Source organism: Bos grunniens, chromosome 8 (genome assembly GCF_055505025.1).
Source record: "Bos grunniens cultivar Pamir isolate PY7600 chromosome 8, Bosgru_T2T1.0, whole genome shotgun sequence".
In the NCBI taxonomy this organism is placed as follows: Eukaryota; Metazoa; Chordata; class Mammalia; order Artiodactyla; family Bovidae; genus Bos; species Bos grunniens.
In genome coordinates this window covers 24,898,117-24,919,020 of record NC_141172.1, presented here as the reverse complement: position 1 = coordinate 24,919,020, position 20,904 = coordinate 24,898,117, and the positions used below count along the sequence as shown (strand labels likewise).

At 39.4% G+C, this 20,904-nt stretch overlaps 1 protein-coding gene across 10 annotated transcripts in view; it reads left to right on the top strand.

The window, feature by feature from the left end:
* Nucleotides 1–20,904, top strand: part of ADAMTSL1 (ADAMTS like 1) — a 1,112,438-nt gene that overhangs the window by 114,738 nt on the left and 976,796 nt on the right. The window contains exon 2 of one of the 10 annotated variants that reach the window (XM_086414965.1): nt 9,463–9,556. The exons of the other annotated variants lie outside the window; for them this stretch is intronic. The gene's annotated coding sequence lies outside the window, so the exon portion shown is untranslated. The remainder of the gene's footprint in view (nt 1–9,462; nt 9,557–20,904) is intronic. 10 annotated transcript variants of the gene reach the window in all.

The window sequence follows — 20,904 nt, the reverse complement described above, 5'->3', positions numbered from 1 at the left end:
GAAATCCTTTTCTATAACTCATATTTTGCCTATGTTCTCACTCCTTGTGTTTTCCTTCTCTCTTTTCCTCTCTGAGAAAGAGGACAGGAATTGAAGCTACTGGTTCTGGCTCAAATTATCTGGTTCTCTTTGGTCCTTCTGTCTCTCTTGCTTCTTCCACTGCTTGCTTATGTCTTTATTTTTTTCTCCTCCTGTGAGCATACTTTTCTTTTTCTCACCTTGAACGTACCACAGAAAGGTTTATTTGAATTCCTAACCCCTTGAGTTAACATTCTAGCTTTTTACCCCTTTCATTATCAGCCTTCTGGAAAAAATAAACCTCCACTTTCTTACCACTCGTCCATTCATTTTCTGACCTTCTTGTTCTTCAGCATTTGCCACATGGCTCCATTTAAATGACTCTTTCTAAACATTACTCTTGACTTTCTGATTCCCAATCTGGACCCTTTTCATCTCCCTTCTTTCTTTCTTTAACCTCTCCTCGCCTCGCTGCTTTGGCACCATGCCATCTTGATCTACTCTCTCTGCTGATCATTCCCTCTCTGATTTCAATGTCACTTCTTCTTTCTATTATTTAAATGTGGATATCAGCTGCAAACTTCTGTCTCCCATCCACTTCTGCTGTTTCTTTCCATTCTCTTTCTTTTGTCATTTCATTTAGTCCTATGATTCAACTTTCACTTTATACAAGTAACTTGTACATCTTTATCTCAATCCCATAATTTTCTACCACATTCCTGTTCCATGTTTCTATTTGGCTCCTAGAAACATCCATTTGGGTTTCTCCCCAGGATTTTAACTTAAGCACATATAAACATAAACCCATAATTTTCTTTCCTTTCTGTCATACCTATTTTTCCTTTGACTTTTATACATCTGTAAAGAAAACCATCATTCCTTGTATGACCTTACCTCAAAACTTCATACAATTTTGGGCAATTTTATCTCCTTCTCCATCCAAATCATCAATCCTGGTAATTCTTTCTCTGTTACTCATGCCTTAATTTTCAGACATATTCCCTTCATCCTGGCTTAGTCCCTCCCTAACCATACTCCAGTACTTTGGCCACCTCATGTGAAGAGTTGACTCATTGGAAAAGACTTTGATGCTGCGAGGGATCAGGGGCAGGAAGAAAAGGGAACGACAGAGGATGAGATGGCTGGATGGCATCACCGACTCGATGGATGTGAGTTTGAGTGAACTCCGGGAGTTGGTGATGGACAGTGAGGCCTGGCGTGCTGCGATTCATGGGGTCGCAAAGAGTCGGATACGACTGAGCAACTGAACTGAACTGAACTGAACCATACTTGAACTATTAATATTAAGATTACATAGGTGATTTGTTTTCTATTTTCCTCTATTTTCTACCCATTTGAAGCATACTGAAGACTTCTAGCCTTATCTTTATAACACCACACAAAAGTTGTATTCTTTGCTGCTTTTCAGTTATCAGTCTCTGCTCATGTACTAACAAGTAAATTTTAAACTCCTTGGCCAGAAGGTCAGAATGTTCTAGACTTAACGTGTCTGCCTACTCCATATCCAGTATTCTAACTCTGCACTCTGTCATCATTGTCTCAGATTTGATTCCAGGAACCTATTTATTCACCCAGACTATAGGATGCTTTTTATAGAAAATGACAGTAATTAAAGTTATTTTAACAATTAAAACCATCAACATTTTATCAAAGACAATATTGTGCTTCCAGTTCCAGTTCAGTCGCTCAGTCGTGTTCGACTCTTTGAGACCCCATGAATCACAGCACTCCAAGGCCTCCCTGTCCATCACCGAATCCCGGAGTTCACTCAAACTCACATCCATTGAGTCGGTGATGCCATCCACCCATCTCATCCTCTGTAGTCCCCTTTTCCTCCTGCCCCCAATCTCTCCCAGCATCAGGGTCTTTACCAATGATTCAACTCTTCGCATGAGGTGGCCAAAGTACTGGAGTATCAGCTTTAGCATCAGTCCTTCCAATGAACACCCAGGACTGATCTCCTTTAGAATGGACTGGTTGGATCTCCTTGCAGTCCAAGGGACTCTCAAGAGTCTTCTCCAACACCACAGTTCAAAAGCATCAGTTCTTTGGTGCTCAGCTTTCTTCACAGTCCAACTCTCACACCCATACACGACCACTGGAAAAACCATAGCCTTGACTAGATGGACCTTTGTTGGAAAAGTAATGTCTCTGCTTTTCAATATGCTATCTAGCTTGGTCATAACTTTCCTTCCAAGGAGTAAGCGTCTTTTAATTTCATGGCTGCAGTCACCGTCTGCAGTGATTTTGGAGCCCAGAAAAATAAAGTCTGACACTGTTTCCACTGTTTCCCCATCTATTTCCCATGAAGTGATGAGACCAGATGCCATGATCTTATTTTCTGAATATTCAGCTTTAAGCCAACTTTTTCACACTCCTCTTTCACTTTCATCAAGAGGCTCTTTAGTTCCTCTTCACTTTCTGCCATCAGGGTGGTGTCATCTGCATATCTGAGGTTATTGATATTTCTCCGGGCAATCTTGATACCAGCTTGTGCTTCTTCCATCCCAGCGTTTCTCATGCTGTACTCTGCGTAGAAGTTAAATAAGCAGGTTGACAATATACAGCCTGATGTACTCCTTTTCCTATTTGGAACCAGTTTGTTGTTCCATGTCCAGTTCCAACTGTTGCTTCCTGACCTGCATATAGGTTCCTCAAGAGGGAGGTCAGGTGGTCTGGTATTCCCGTCTCTTTCAGAATCTTCCACAGTTTGTTGTGATCCACACAGTCAAAGGCTTTGGCATAGTCAATAAAGCAGAAATAGAGGTTTTTCTGGAACTCTCTTGCTTTTTCCATGATCCAGCGGATGTTGGCAATTTGATCTCTGGTTCCTCTGCCTTTTCTAAAACCAGCTTGAACATCAGGAAGTTCACCGTTCACATATTGCTGAAGCCTGGCTTGGAGAATTTTGAGCATGACTTAACTAGCGTGCGAGATGAGTGCAACTGTGCAGTAGTTTGAACATTCTTTGGCATTGCCTTTCTTTGGGATTGGAATGAAAACTGACCTTTTCCAGTCCTGTGGCCACTGCTGAGTTTTCCAAATTTGCTGGCATATTGAATGCAGCACTTTCACAGCATCGTCTTTCAGGATTTGAAATAGCTCAACTTGAATTCCATCACCTTCACTAGCTTTGGTCGTAGTGATGCTTTCTAAGGCCCATTTGACTTCACATTCCAGGATGTCTGGCTCTAGGTCAGTGATCACACCATTGTGATTATCTGGATCTTGAAGCTCTGTTCTGTACAGTTCTTCTGTGTATTCCTGCCACCTCTTCTTAATATCTTCTGCTTCTGTTAGGTCCATACCATTTCTGTCCTTTATCGAGCCCATCTTTGCATGAAATGTTCCCTTGGTATCTCTAATTTTCTTGAAGAGATCTCTAGTCTTTCCCATTCTGTTGTTTTCCTCTATTTCTTTTCATTGATCGCTGAAGAAGGCTTTCTTATCTCTCCTTGCTATTCTTTGGAACTCTGCATTCAGATGCTTATATCTTTCCTTTTCTCCTTTGCTTTTTGCTTCTCTTCTTTTCATAGCTATTTGTAAGGCCTCCCCAGACAGCCATTTTGCTTTTTTGCATTTCTTTTTCTTGGGGATGGTCTTGATCCCTGTCTCCTGTACAGTGTCATGAACCTCCGTCCATAGATCATCAGGCACTCTGTCTATCATATCTAGTCCTTTAAATCTATTTCTCACTTCTACTGTATAAGGGATTTGTTTAGGTCATACCTGAATGGTCTAGTGGTTTTCGCTACTTTCTTCAATTTAAGCCTGAATTTGGCAATAAGGAGTTCATGATCTGAGCCACAGTCAGTTCCCGGTCTTGTTTTTGCTGACTGTATAGAGCTTCTCCATCTTTGGCCACAAAGAATATAATCAGTCTGATTTCGGTGTTGACCATCTGGTGATGTCCATGTATAGTCTTCTCTTGTGTTGTTTGGAAAGAGTGATTGCTATGACCAGTGCGTTCTCTTGGCAAAACTGTATTTGGCAAAACTCTATTAGCCTTTGCCCTGCTTCATTCCGTACTCCAAGGCCAAATTTGTCTGTTACTCCAGGTGTTTTTCGGAGAAGGCGATGGCACCCCACTCCAGTACTCTTGCCTGGAAAATCCCATGGTCGGAGGAGCCTGGTAGGCTACAGTCCATGGGGTCGCGAAGAGTTGGACACGACTGAGCGACTTCACTTTCACTTTTCACTTTCATGCATTGGAGAAGGCAATGGCAACCCACTCCAGTGTTCTTGCCTGGAGAATCTCAGGGACGGGGGAGCCTCGTTGGCTGCCGTCTATGGGGTCACACAGAGTCAGACATGACTGAAGCTACTTAGCAGCAGCAGCAGCAGCCAGGTGTTTCTTGACTTCCTACTTTTGCATTCCAGTCCCATATATTGAAAAGGACATGTTTTTTGGGTGTTAGTTCTAAAAGGTCTCATAGGTCTTCATAGAACCGTTCAGCTTCAGCTTCTTCAGCGTTACTGGTTGGGGCATAGACTTGGATTCCTGTGATATTGAATGGTTTGCCTTGGAAACAAACAGAGATCATTCTGTCGTTTTTGAGATTGCATCCAAGTACTGCATTTCGGACTCTTTTGTTGACCATGATGGCTATTCCATTTCTTCTAAGAGATTCCTGCCCACAGTATTAGATACAATGGTCATCTGAGTTAAATTCACCCATTCCAGTCCATTTTAGTTTACTGATTCCTAGAATGTCGATGTTCACTCTTGCCATCTCCTGTTTGACCACTTCCAGTTTGTCTTGATTCTTGGACCTAACATTCCAGGTTCCTATGCAATATTGCTCTTTACAGCATCAGACCTTGCTTCTATCACCAGTCACATCCACAGCTGGGTATTGTTTTTGCTTTGGCTCCATCCCTTCATTCTTTCTGGAGTTATTTTTCCACTGATCTCCAGTAGCATATTGGGCACCTACTGACCTAGGGAGTTCCTCTTTCAGTAGCCTATTGTTTTGCCTGTTCATACTGTTCATGGGGTTCTCAAGGCAAGAATACTGAAGTGGTTTGCCATTCCCTTCTCCAGTGGACCACATTCTGTCAGTCCTCTCCACCATGACCCGCCTGTCTTGGGTGGCCCCACACCGCATGGCTTCATTTCATTGAGTTAGACAAGGCTGTGGTCTGTTAGATTGACTAGTTTTCTGTGATTATGGTTTCAGTGTGTCTGCCCTCTGATGCCCTCTCGCAACACCTACCTTCTTACTTGGGTTTCTCTTACCTTGTTCATGGGATATCTCTTCACGGCTGCTCCAGCAAAGTGCAGCTGCTGCTCCTTACCTTGGGTGAAGCATATCTCCTCATGGCTGCCCCTCCTGACCTTGAACGTGGAGTAGCTCCTCTCAGCCTTCCTGTGCCCATGCAGCCGCCGCTCCTTGGACATGGGGTTGCTCCTCTCGGCCGCTGCCCCTGTATTGTGCTTAAGTAAGTGTATTACTGAACAAAGGACTGTGCAAAAAAAGAAGACTTTAAGATTCCTAAAGCTGTTCCTCTGCTTCTAAGATTCTCAGCTTAGGGAGAGGAGAAATGATATATTTTAATTAAACTGGGTCTTTCCTGTACCCTTGGCAGTCAAGCGGAGTCAGAAAGAAAGGCCAGATTGTGTCCCTGTCCTGTAGAAGAGGAAATGCAGTAGCGTAAGTTATCCTAGAGAAGGCAGGCCATTTACTTTGTCCAGAACATTCTGTGATGTGTTTGGTTTACTTCCTCACCACCTTGTCAGATCTGTTCACAAGGCCACCTTCTCACAGAGGCCTTCTGGGTCATCTTTTTTAAGGTTGCAACCTCTTTCCCTTGGACACTCCTACTCCCCTTTACTCTGCTTTATCTTTTCCTCATAGTACCCCCAACCTTTTAACATTCCTTATCATTTACCGTCTTCCTGTGTTCATTGTCTGCTGTCCCGACTGGCATTTAAGCTTTATGTGACAGGGGTCATTGACTGTATTATTGTGATGATGCTCCTAGAATGATGTCTGCCAGCCTACTAGGTTCTCAGTTAAAATCAATCAATTCAATGAATAATTTTTGTCATGCCGAGTACATGTTAAGAAGTGTACTGATCACAGGGACTGATAGTAGAAAATAATACAGACTTGGTCCTTGCCATCATATGCCTTACATCTAGTCAAGAAAATCCAAAACTGACATTATAAGGAAATGAGATGAGCATTTTTCTCTGAGCGATAAAGGGACCTTGTAGATGTTGGTAAAGGCTTCCCTGAACAAAGGATGACCAAGCTGAGACCTGAGGATGACTAGGATTTGGCCAAGTAAAGAATGATGTTAGAAGAAGGAAGTGGCCTCTTCCAGGCATAATTTAAATATTACTAGTTCAAAAAATTGCAACAAATCAAATGACTGTACTATAGAAAGTGGAAGGAAGCCTGATGCAAGAAAGAGAAGAAGGTAAGAAGTTGGGGAGGTCTTTTGAAGTCTTTCTAAGGAGGTTGCACTTTTCCCAAAGGCTAGTGGTCTCTCAGTACACATTCCATTACTCCCGGGATATGTGTGCCTTTTCAAGTATGAATCTCTTCCAGTTGACTTTGCTCTTCAATTGGTTGGAAAAATACTTGGTAGAGAAGTGCACACTTGGTCACAGGCATGTTGGGTATAATATTACATTTTTATTTGCAGCATTTGTGGTTGTGGAGCTGTCACAGCTCTGACCACGGTGCATTTGGTTTGGCATTAGCCAACAGCTTGTTGTTTAAATAATATTCACAGCTTGCTTAAAACAGCATAGTGCAATTTCATGTTATTCCCCAGCATAATCAGATCAGTGACACATGTTGGCAAAGCAAAGAAAATAGTTTTAGGAGATATCAAAGATCTTTCTTGGTACAGTCCTACTGTGATACAGGTCTTCTCTAATTAATTATGTGTGAAAATTCTGCTTTCAGTATACTTGGAGGCCAAAACCCTCCCTAGAGGGATACAAAGTAGAGGTTTGTTTTAAACCATCTTTTGGGGTCATCCTTGGTGTTCCAGAGGGTAAGACTCCTCTCTTCCAAGGCAGGGGGCATCAGTTTGATCTTGGTTGAGGAACTAAGATCCCACAAGTGGTATGGCCAAGAAAAACAAAATTAAAAAAAAAAAAAAGAGAGAGAGAGAAAGAAACTGTCTTTTAATGCTCTACCTTTGATCCTTCTCTGTTCTTTTAGAGTTCTCTTACGGAGTTTCCTTCTGTGATGAATGGTTACATATAGGGACTGTTGTTTTTCAGTCTCTAAGTCATGTCTGACTCTTTGCAACCATATGGACAATGGTACACTAGGCTCCTGTCCATGGGGGTTCTCCAGGCAAGGATACTGGAGTGGGTTGCTGTTTCTTCCTCCAGGGGTCTTCATGACCTAGGGATTGAATTTGCATCTCCTGCAGTGGCATGCAGATTCTTTACCTCTGAGCCACAAGGGAAGCCCTACCTAGAGGGCTACCCTACACTTATTATTACATGGGATTATTGGTTGTTCATCTGACCAATCTGTATTCTCTATCGCTGAAAACCTCAAAACTTATACATCCTCAGTTCCATCCTTTTTGGGTCTTCCTAGGTGATTTTTTAACTAACCTCTCTTAATTTTAATTCATCCTGATGCCTCTATGCCTGCTTTACCTCTTGAAAGTATTTGTACTATAAATGATGAAAGATGCATTAAATCAGTTTGTACTCATGAGATCTCAAGCTTCAGGGCTACTTCAGGGCTAATGAGTTGACAACATCTTGTTTATTAGGGAAAAAAAAATAAGAATGAGAGATGGGACTTGTAGCCACTTTAATTTGATCCTTACATGTCTGATATGTGGTTGTTTATGACTGGTCAATTCCCAGGGAATCTTTTATTGTTACTATTTTTTGATCCCACTAGGTCTTCATTGCAGTTCACAGGCTTTCTCTGGTTGCCCAGTGGCACGGGGGAACTAAGTTCCCAGATCAGGGATCAAGCCTGCATCCCCTGTACTGGAGGGCAGATTCTTAGCCACTGGACCACCAGGGAAGTCCCCAAGGGATTTACCGTAATAACATGCCAGAAGAATTTTACTGTCTCCTCAGTGTTTGTGGCAGTCTGCCCTATTGTAGGTGAAGCTGCTTGGCTGCATACAGCAAAAATATCCGTTTTAGAGGAGCACTGATTCCCAATGCTTCCCTGATGCCTCAGATGGAAAGAATCTGCCTGCAATGAAGGAGACCCAGGTTTGATCCCTGGGTTGGAAGATTCCCCTGGAGGAGGGCATGGCAACCCAGTAGTCACTGAGAGTGATTTGCTGTCTAACTTCTTGGAGAGTTGTTGACTTTTCCCCTCCATTTCTAAAATATACTTCTTTCCATATATTTCCATAAAATAAGTATGAAATGATTATCAAAGTATTTGAAAACTGCAAAGTACACACAAATAGGAGACAGTATTTAAATGCTCTGTTTTAGAGTTCCATAGATTTTATTTGTGTAAGATTTAGACTGGCTTCTCAGATGAAGAATTCAAGTCTATTGCAATTCAAATACTGATGTATATAATAACATTTAAAAGGCATATATTTTTATTTATTTAACCAGAACTCCCAGTTATAACTCCTTATTTGACTGAAGTAAAATTGTACCGTATAAGAGAAATATATCCTCTCCAAATAGAATGTGCAGGAATAACATCTGAAGATTTATTACAGAAACAAAACAAATGGTGCACAATTAAAATAGCCTTGTTCTCCAGGAAGAATGTCCCTCGCAGGCCTCAAAACCCTGACTCTACTTTTGCATTTGTCTTGTCTAGCATATAAACTAAGCTAAGAATCTAAAGTATTTTAGGGTGATGCAGTCTTTTAATTTAGGGGTCATGTTCCATGAAATCAAAGGGTGCTTGGGAAAGTATGATTCAAAATGTGGCCCAATACGAGGTGGTATCCATGGGTATCAGGGACCTGGCTTGACCCAACTCCTGGGCTGCTGCCATCATGGTCATTAATTATGCCCATCTATCCCTGGAAGTGTCAGCTGCTCCTCCGTCATCAGGTAGATCGTCTGCTCATGCTACTTGGCCAAGTGAGCTTTGGCTGTTCATTCCAGGATGGCTAATAATGGGACAGCAGCTTGGGGCCATTTCAAAGTGGCCCTTCTAACTGTTGCCCTCTCTGGGCCTCTGGGGATCTTAGAATAGTCCGTTCTCTGTATATGCCAAGCCAAAACCAAAATCACAACCCAAACCATTCCTGCCAGCATTTCAATTAGTTAGGAAATCAAGAAGGCCCTAATCTCCTTGAAAGGTCAACCTGGAAAGAGCTTTTTCACTTTTAATAAATCTGATTTCAAAAGTATTAAATACATTAGTCATCATAATATCTTTCAACCTGATGGAAATTTAAGATTTTTTTCTTGACCTAGAACTTTCTTATCTGATTTCTTGCCTATAGAATTTCAAAGGGTTATAGAAAACAGAATTGAGAAATCAGCTGGGTGGAGTAGCATGACCTAGAGGAAGAAAAACTGGCCTGGGGTCTGCCTGACGTGAGTGTGAACCCCAGCACTACCAGCAAATGGTCTGTCTTTAAAAAGTTACCACAAACTTTTCACGTGAAGTTTTGGATTAGATAATGAATACAAAAACTCTAACAGTAAGATGTAGAATACACGCTAGTTCCATTTCTCCATAGGAATAAACATGTTATAAAGAGACCATTGTGTGAAATTTACTGGTACCATAGCTTTCCGTGTAGCTGAAGGTCAGATTTAGGACAGTAATTAGCAATGACAAAGCTGGGAACACATAAGAAGTTAAAGAATGGACAGGTCACCTGCTATAAAAACCATGCAGTTCTTTTCATTGAAACAACAAAGTGTTAACCCTAGAGCCTAACCAGATATCATGAAATGGAATCCTAGTACTTCAGAAATAATAGTGGTAAAGAAAGGTTAGCATCAACTGAGAAATAACTTTACAGAAAAAAATATGACACTAAATTGCTTGAGTTATTATTTTAGGAATAAACTTTGTGACTAAATACAACAGAATGGTCATCTTGTGCCATTAAGAGACACTTGAATTATGTTTGGTGTATTTATTTTATAATGCCATGAAGTGATTGAGATTTAGACACATAAATAGTTATCCTTACTCATCTGGAAAATATCATGTGAACATCACATTGACATATTAATGGGATATTATTATATTTTCTTCTTAATGACAAACAATGTTTTCCTATAGATTATTTTAAAAAATAATTCTCCCTTCAAAGAATCAGAGTAAGTTAAGAGAGTCTTCCAGTAATTTGGGTGCACTAAAGAACCAGTATGAGTTTATTTTTATGATTTCTTCTTGTTATGAGATGGAGTTTCTTTCTGTAAAACAAACATTTCTCACAAGGAACTTTTCTTCTCACAATACATTGAATGAACTAAGTTAGTTTCCAAGACTATTACTGAAGGGAATTTAAAAAATTTAGATTGGGAAAACTGTTTAACCCTATGGAAACATGCACACATAAGCAGAACAAAAAACTTGATTTCATCCCATTTCTCTTAATGACTACCATAGATCCAAGTAGTATTAAAATTAAGATTTTAGGACACTCTGTTAACTTTATTTCTGAGTCAGGATAAAAATTAGGGAAGGAAGGAAGGTTGATTCTAAGGATGTTTGTCTATTTAACTAATTAATCAAAGGTTGAATCTGATTTGTGTCTCTGCTTGGCATGAGGAAATTGGCAATTTTCCTTTGTAGGCCTGTGCTGCTATATAGAGCTATGACAAAATGTGTGTGTAAAGGGTAAGGTTACCATATATTCTTGTTTCCTCAGGGCAGTCCTAATTTGTGCCTTATGTCTTTGCATTTTGTCTGGTTTAACATTTATCCAGTATTTATTTTTTTTAACAAAGCGTTATCATCAATGGTATATTAAAAATAAACCAGCTTGAGTTCTATCACAGTCTCATTCAGTAGCATGTGAGATACATTTGCAGGGAAGAGAGTTTTCCCTTTAGATTGTGATTAAGTCTGAAAGATCACATGGTGCTATGCTGCTTTTTTTCCAGCCCTTTCCAGGACATCTCCCTTTCAGTGACAGCAGGCTCCCTGATAAAGACAATCCCTCCTGAACCTGAGTAGATAAGGAGAGTTAACTGCTTCTGGTCTTAAGTTGTGGTAGAAGAAGTTCTTGCTGTCCTTGCTGGTTACTTGGCTTTCCAGCAAGTTGGAGCTATGACCCAACCATGCAAAATGAACAAACCCTTCAAGCCATGTGGATGTAGAGCCATTGGGAAACAGAGTAAATTATACATTATGAACATATGAACTGTATATGGGAAATAGAGGTTGAGCAGTCCAGTGTAGACAGAAATCTGAATAAATCTGCTGTAGTGATTTTAGTGATTTATGGCATGGTGTTGAGTTGTCCAAAAACTTTGTTCAGGTATTTCTATACGATAGTTCCAAAAACCCCAGAACAAATGAACTTTTTGGGCAACCAATACAAATCTATATTTAGTGATTTATGGCATGGTGTTGAGTTGTCCAAAAACTTTGTTCAGGTATTTCTATACGATAGTTCCAAAAACCCCAGAACAAATGAACTTTTTGGGCAACCAATACAAATCTATATCTAAGTATTTATTTTGTCCAGGTAGTCTGAGCTATTAATATTTCAGAATTATCAAAGAGAGTTCTTACAACTCAGATGGTTTGCTGTTTCAACTCTTACTTGATTTTCATTTCTTTCTCAAAGCTAGAAAAATAGAAAATGAATTTTGAGGAGATTAGATTAGTGAAAACCTGGAAATGTAGTTTCTGTTTAGTTGCCAAAGGAGTGCCCAGTGAGATACCCTGAAAGTCTGAGGTTCAGTTTAAATGATCATTTGTGCTTTTTTGCTTTTTTTAATGCTTCTATTAAAAATATTTCAATAGACCCATTTGGCCTCGATGACTTTTAAATGTAATGTAATGAAAATATCAATTTCTCAAGTAACTGATAATGAATGAGAAACATGTAGAGAATGCTTATTGACATTTATTATCCACAAGGGGCGCTGTGGTGATGTCAGTAACCACGTGAAAACCCAAGACACAAATCTGCTGAAGGAACATTAGAAGCTATTTCAGTAACTACTAGTTATGTTAAGAAGATTGTATATGAAGAAGATGATGTAGCACATACAGCTGCAGAAAGTGCTTCTATCATCACTATACAACAGACCCTCTTATTTAGAATAAATGGCTGTTTGCCTGAGTTGATTTAGCTCATTTATCTCTAATTTTCATGTGCAAACAGTAAAACAAAAAGAGCTGTGTTAATTTCATTAGAGAAGAATTTTGCATATGTTAAGTGGTGCAAATTTTATTTCAATGTTATTAGCTGCTTCAAATAGAAAAAGCAATTCAGCTAATTCCAGTAATGGTTTGACTATTTCATTCAATTTATAGAATAAAGGTCAATATTTGGAAGTTGATTCTGTTGAAGGCAAAACCTTTGACACTGTTGTAAATGTTATTGTAGATTCAGGTAAAAATCCAAATATAATTTGAATTATTTTTTTGGCCATGATAATAAAATTACACATGGTGGAGGACTGAATCATCTTCAAAATGGCCTTGTTAAATTAATAGGCCTATAGCAAAAAATTATTGGGAATGGTTCAATGTGTATGTAATTCATAATTCCAACCAAGCTGATACTTTTGGGGCTTCCCAGATGGCGTTAGTGGTAAAGAACCTGCTTGCCAATGCAAGAGACACAAGAGACACAGGTTCAGTCTCTGGGTTGTGAAGATCCCCTGGAGAAGGGAATGGCAACCCATTCGAGTATTCTTGCCTGGAAAATCCTGTAGACAGAGGAGCCTGGCTGTCTACAGTCCATGGGGTCACAAAGAGTTGGAACAACCAAACACACACTGCAAAAGCTGATATTTTTACCAATTGATATAGAAATTGTACGTCTCCAAATGTATAAGTATTATATACATATGGAGGTATTTTGAATAACTGATATACAAAGTCCACTGATATTCAATATAAAACAGAGTAAGACACTAAAGTATGGTAGTACATGCTTTTTCTCTGTTTGCTGTTCACAGACCAGATTTTAGAAATGTTTGAAACTTTGAACACTCTCTTTTCAGATCAACTTTAGTGTTCTATGATCACACTGAAATTTTTAGTATTCTAAATTTTGGTTACATTTTGTTCAAAATCAGTTGGGTGAAGGCTTTGATCAAAGTAGTCAATACATAAAAGGTCATTTTTTTGTCGTTTTACCTTTAAAACTCTGAGTTGCAGTCACTGAGGGGGAAGAAAGGCTTGCAAACTGTGAAATTGGAATTTATTTCTCCATAAATATGGGGGGTACTGCATAAATTAAACTGTGAGAGCTTAAGTGATATAAAAATTATGTCACATAAATAGTGACATTTCATATGCAAAAGTGTACTTAGCTTGACTTAGGGAAAATTGCATAATGTTACAAACATTAAAAACACTCGGATTCTAATTCTGGCTGAACTTAACAAAATCAATGAATTTCTACCAGAGGAAACTAAAAATAACATTTATCGAGTGTTGATTATATGCCAGCAACTTTTCACAGACTACCCATTAAGTCCTGATGACAGCTTTCTGAGATGGGTTAAATAAAATGATCTGTTCTCTAGATGAAGACATGAGGGATTGAAATGTCAAGTCACTTGTTTAAGATCGTCACTAATATATGAGATTTGAAACCAGATCTTCCTGACAAGAAAGCACTCTTGGTTACTACTCTCTACAGCTTCTGAGTGGTTAGGATTATGACAGAATTATCAGAGAAAGCTCTTACAACTCCAGTGGTTCACTCTTACAGCCTTTATTTAGTTGATGTTTCTTTTTGGACCCCAGTTGAAATGGAAAGTTATGTTTTGGGGAGATTAAAGTCAGGAAAGCCTGGAGATAAAACTTTTACTCAGCTGTCAACAGAGTGCCCAACAGGATATTCTTCAGAGTTTTGCATTTCAGTGTCAGTCATAGCTAATATATAAGGCAGAAGGATGGGATTGTCAGGTGATATTTTTCCAAGTCTGTAGTGATCAAGACCTCCTTAAACTTAGAGATCTGCCAGCTGAGAAAAAAATAAAATCTACACAGGAACTCGTGGAAATATTTTGTGGTAGCAGGTGATTTAATCCAACATTCATAACTGGGTAATTAAATGAGGATTCCTTCTTCAAGGCAAAAATTAGGAGGAAAAATCATCAAAAAGAATATTTATAGTCTTGAAAACCAAAGAGACCAAAACTGTGTGATATAGGCTGGTCTTCTTCAAACATGCCATATATTAAAACTACCTGGGACGTGTCAAATTGTACATATATGCTCCCTGAGAAGGGCTACATCTGAATTTCAGGCAGTGGGATCCATGTATGATTTTTAAGAACTTCCAAAGTGATTCTTTGACCAGTCAGAATTAGGAACTACTAGACCAGAGTACTTTCAAGTGATAGAAAGCTGCTGCGTTTAGTTACTTGGAAAGAATTTGCCCTGGGAAAGTAGTTTAGTTCCTTTAAAAATATTTGTGTAGAGATTTTGGGGGGATATTTAGAGGCAGAGAGACTAGATAGTTCAAGTTATTTTACCTCTTGTGCTTGAGCAAGCAAAAGATAATCTGGATGTATAAGAATAAGTATAGATTTTAGTGAATTCTGCTAAATTATGATTAGGGTGATAGATAAGGAAAGAGTATAATTGAGTGATAATGAATGATCCCACTAGCACCAGTACTACATAACCTGATGGGCATCCTCTTCTTTATCCCCCTTCATCCAGTTTCTAGTGAGTTTTTGCAATCACCTATCCTCATGGGTGCACCTCCTCCCACCTAGTAACCTATTTTCTATCATTTCCTCCGTTTGTCACCCTTGGGAGCCACTGTTATCATGATCAACACCACATATATAGTAGGCACCTGCTATGTGTAGGCTATTGCACGAGGTACAGAAATAGTCTAAGTCATTTCCTGGAGAGAGTGGACTTTGATCTAGTTTGAGACAGAGGACATTCATCAAGACCAAGTGCCAGGTGGCTAAGGATCAAACAGATGGTCAGAAAAAAATATATTGTAGAAGAGTAGGCAGATGCGGTATGGAGTAGCTGGGGTTCAAACTAGGAAGTGAAGGAAGTATCAGGACTTAAGTTGATAGAAATAAAGGGTATTCAGCAAAGATCCAGAAGCAGGGAAGCTTATGGTTCTCTGTAAAACAACAAATAGGCCAAGTGAGAGGGCAGTTTGGTTGTTTTTCTTAAGGGGGAGGGTCTGACCTAGACAGTTGTTGTTTATCCTAATGTCCGAGTCTCTTGAGACCCAGGGAACTATAGCCTACCAGGCTCCTTTGCCCAGGCAAAGAAATGGGTTGACATTTCCTTCTCCAGGGAAGCTTCCCATCCCAAGGATCAAAGGGTATCTCCTGCATTGGCAGGCAGATACTTTACCACTGAGCCACAAGGGAAGCCCGGGCTAGACAGTTAGAACTATACTTTTTTGGTATAGTGAGTTTAAGGTAGAAGACAATATTAAGCTGATTAGGTTGGCTTTTTACTTCACCACTACTTTCTTTAGCAACTTATTACCAACTTATGAGAAGATTAGAAGACACAGAAGATGGATACATTTGAATTGCAAATGCTGAGCTAAATGTCTAGTGTCTTTCTCCCAGTGCTGGGATCATAGCATCAAAGTAGGTAGGGAGCTTTGGAGAATATTATTCAGTCTTTCATTTTACATTAGCAGGATTTATCTTAGTCAACTCAGAAAGTTAGCTGAGTCAGAAAGTTAGCTTTTGAAGCTCTTTGCTCTGCAAAGTGTGACTTTCTTCAACTATGCAATATTAGTAAGTTTGATTCTTTTTCAATTTCCTGAATTGTGACTTATTTGGAGACTTCCAACTCATTTTCGCTCATTAGATTTCATTCTTAATTTTGAATGTGGAGCAATGGAAAATCGAGGCAAGAGCAGTGTTGGAACATGAGATTCTGGGTTCTACTGTAGGCTGTGACTTTGGCTAGCTTACAGTACCTTACGTAGGTTCCCAGTTTCTGTTGGCCTTGGATTCCTCGTCTGCAAAGGATGGAGGTTATGATAAGAGGGTACTACAATATTGGGAATATACAATATTGGAAATGGTGATACAGGAGATGGAGTTAATGTCGACATTTTAGGAATCAATGAACTAAAATGGACTGGAGTGGGTGAATTTAACACACATGACCATTATATCTACTACTATGGGCAAGAACCCCTTAGAAGAAATGGAGAAGCCATCATAGTCAACAAAAGAGTCTGAAAGGTAGTGCTTGGATGCAATCTCAAAAACGACAGAATGAGCTCAGTTTATTTCCAAGCAAACCATTCAATATTATGGTAATCCAAGTCTATGCCCCAACCAGCAATGCTGAAGAAGCTGAAGTTAAATGGTTCTATGAAGACCTACAAGATCTAGAACTAACACCCCAAAAAGATGTCCTTTTCAGTATAGGGGACTGGAATGCAAAAGTAGGAAGTCAAGAAACACCTGAAGTAACAGGCAAATTTGGCCTTGGAGTATGGAATGAAGCAGGGCAAAGGCTAATAGAGTTTTTCCAAGAGAACGCACTGGTCATAGCAAACACCCTCTTCCAACAACACAATAAAAGACTCTACACATGGACATTACCGGATGGTCAACACCAAAATCAGATTGATTATATTCTTTGCAGCCAAAGATGGAGAAGCTCTATAGAGTCAGCAAAAACAAGACCGGGAACTGACTGTGACTCAGATAATGAACTCTTTATTGCCAACTTCAGACTTAAATTGAAGAAAGTAGGGAAAACCACTGCACCATTCAGGTATGTCCAAAATCAAATCCTTGATGATTATACAGTGGAAGTGAGAAATAGATTCAAGGGATTAGATCTGATAGACAGAGTGCCAGAGGTTTGTGACATTGTATAGGAGACAGGGATCAAGACCATCCTCAAGAGAAAGAAATGCAAAGAAACAAAATGGTTGTCTGAGGAGGCTTTACAAATAGCTGTGAAAAGAAGAGAAGCAAAAAGCAAAGGAGAAAAGGAAAGATATAAACATCTGAATGCAGAGTTCCAAAGAATAGCAAGAAGAGATAAGAAAGCCTTCCTCAGTGATCAGTGCAAAGAAATAGAGGAAAACAACAGAATGGAAAGACTAGAGATCTCTTCAAGAAAATTAGAGATACCAAGGGAACATTTCATGCAAAGATGAGCTCAATAAAGGACAGAAATGGTATGGACCTAACAGAAGCAGAAGATATTAAGAAGATGTGAAAAGAATACACAGAAGAACTGTATAAAAAAGATCTTCATGACCCAGATAATCACGATGGTGTGATCACTCACCTAGAGCTAGACATCCTGGAATGTGAAGTAAAATGGGCCTTAGGAAGCATCACTACGAACAAAGCTAATGGAGGTAATGGAATTCCAGTTGAGATATTTCAAATCCTAAAAGATGATGCTGTGAAAGTGCTGACCTCAATATGTCAGCAAATTTGGAAAACACAGCAGTGGCAACAGGACTGGAAAAGGTCAGTTTTCATTCCAATCCCAAAGAAAGGCAATGCCAAAGAATGCTCAAACTGCCACACAATTGCAATCATTTCACATGCCAGTAAAGTAATGCTCAAAATTCTCCAAGCCAGTCTTCAACAGTACATGAATCGTGACCTTCCAGAAGTTCAAGCTGGATTTTGAAAAGGCAGAGGAACCAGAGATCAAATTGCCAACATCCGCTGGATCATGGAAAAAGCAAGAGAGTTCCAGAAAAACCTCTATTTCTGCTTTATTGACTATGCCAAAGCCTTTGACTGTGTGGACTGCAACAAACTGTGGAAGATTCTGAAAGAGATGGGAATACCAGACCACCTGACCTGCCTCTTGAGAAATCTGTATGCAGGTCAGGAAGCAACAGTTAGAACTGGGCATGGAACAACAGACTGGTTCCAAATAGGAAAAGGAGTACATCAAGGCTGTATATTGTCACCCTGCTTATTTAACTTCTATGCAGAGTATATCATGAGAAACGCTGGGCTGGAAGAAGCACAAGCTGGAATCAAGACTGCCAGGAGAAATATCAATAACCTCAGATATGCAGATGACACCACCCTTATATCAGAAAGCAAAGAAGAACTAAAGAGCCTCTTGATGAAAATCAAAGAGGAGAGTGAAAAAGTTGGCTTAAATCTCAACATTCAGAAAACTCAGATCATGGCATCTGGTCCCATCACTTCATGGCAAACAGATGGGGAAACAGTGGAAACAGTGTCAGACTTTATTTTTTTGGGCTCCAAAATCTGTAGATAGTGACTGCAGCCATGAACTTAAAAGACTCTTACTCCTTGGAAGAAAAGTTATGACCAAGCTAGACAGCATATTAAAGAGCAGAGACATTACTTTGTCAACAAATGTCCATGTAGTCAAGGCTATGGTTTTTCCAGTAGTCATGTATGGATGTTAGAGTTGGAATATAAAGAAAGCTGAGCACCAAAGAATTGATGCTTTAGAATTGTGGTGTTGGAGAAGTCTTTTGAAAATCCATTGGATTCCAAAGAGATCCAACCAGTCTATCCTAAAGGAAATCAGTCCTGAACATTCATTGGAAGGACTGATGTTGAAGGTGAAACTCCAATACTTTGGCCACCTGATGCAAAGAACTGACTCCTTTTAAAAGACCCTGATCCTGGGAAAGATTGAAGGCGGGAGGAGACGGGGATGACAGAGGATGAGTTGGTTGGGTTGCATCACTGACTCAATGGACATGAGAGTGAGTAAACTCCAGGAGTTGGTGTTGGACAGGAGGCCTGGTGTGCTGCAGTTCACTGGCGTTGCAAAGAGTCGGACACGACTGAGTGACTGGACTGAACAGAACTGAACAAGACTGGGAGTCTTGATTTGCTCTGAATTGAATACTTTTTCGTGTTGGAGGTATCACTTGCTAGAAAGTTGGACTGTGTCACAACCGAGAATATGTAGTAGGAGAATTGCACGATTTAGCCTCTTGCTAAATGTATACTGATGTGGTGGGTTATTCTATTACATGCTAAGTATTTCTTAATCAGTTGTTAGAGTTGGCATTAGCGAATGGGTCACCAATGAGTGCAGCTCTGAAATCTTAGCACAAAGAACGTAATTTTGCTTTCTTTTGCTGACTCTAGGAAAATTTAGCAAGAGAGAAAAAATCTGCAGAGATGGTTTTGACTAAAACTTGGCATTTTGCTTTAAGTCTGTCCACAAAGATACTCATTCATAATCAATGAATGCTTATTAAATTAGATGAATCACTATGGCCCAGAGGGAATTCATTGCCCAAATACAAAAGCATTGTCTTCCATAGCAATTCTCACATATAGTGATAGGTTATAGCTTTCTGCTGTGAATTTAACTCTATTTTACACTCATGCATTGCAATCATCACTTTCCTTGGATCAAGCCATCTAGATTTTTTAAAAAACTTTTTTTTTTCATCATTTTATTTCAGTTGCAAGTCTCTTTCCTCCTGTAGGTCCTGACATTTGGATGCTACCTTTATTTTCTAGACACTCAACTGACATCTTTGTTTTCTATGTGATATTGACATAGATAAATTCAAATATGTTAACTTTTCCATCACAATCAGTAATTTTGGAGCCAAAAAATTCCCTGTTCTAAAAAGAGTAAAAGGAAAAGGGAGATAGATATCAGAGAAACCATTTGTAATGAAAATACCTCAGGAGAAAAATTATTTGTTCATAGCCATTGTGGAGAGAATCATCTTGTTCCTGGATGATGATTTCTGGAAATATTTTTTCTTGGTGTTTAAATCCATCAGAATAAAACCACATGGGCTTTTTAAGGAAATGGCAAGTTGAGGCTAAGTTATGGGAGACTCGTATCATAAAGGAAAGGTACGAGTTAAGATACAAGAGTGACTACTGTACTGAAGACACGCTCAAACAACAGCAGCTTAAATAGGATAGCAGTTTACTTATATCTTATGTCAGAGGTCGGCTAGATCACCCCAGGTTCCTGTGGTGGCCTCACGATCTCAAAGGGACACAAGCTGTTGCTGTTTTGGTGATCTGCCATCCGTAATGCATGGCTTTTATCTAGTGGTTCAGGATGGCTGTTCCTGCTCTGATCACCACATATACACTTCAGTCAGCAGAAAGAAGGAAAAAGAAGATGCAGGCATGTTCTTTTTTGTTGAGTACATGATGTAAAAGTTACACTATCACTTCTATTCTCATCCATTTGGCCAAAACCTAGTGATGCAGTCTCATCTTGCTGCAAAGGAGATTAGACTAGGTAGTCTTAAGCTGGGTGACTGTGTACACAGCTGGCTTGTTAGTAGGTTAGCAATGAAGAATTGCAGTCTGTGTCACAGTAAATAAAATGTTCTGAATCTCTATTTTGTGCAGTTAATTATCTATGTGAATAATAATGACAACTATAATAATAGAGTGACCCTTGTGGTGTGGATGTGCTCAGTCATGTCTGACTCTTTGCAACCCCATGGACTGTAGCCCACCAGGCCAAAGAATACTGGAGCAGGTTTCCGTTTCCTACTCTGGAACTATAATAATAATCATAGCAATAGAACTGCAACTGCTTCATTCCTTACATTATATCTAATCTTCCAACAATCTTACAAGTGAAGCAATAATCTTACAGAGAAGAAAACTGGTACTCAGAAAAGAAAATCAATTTGTTTAAAAAAAATACATAGCTAGAATAACATCTTTGAAATTATAGATAAATTCTCTGATTTCTGGAGTTCTCTGAAGGCTAGCAAAAAAATGCTGAATTTTCTTCCATAGAATGTCAGAAATTGAAGAAAATGATAAAA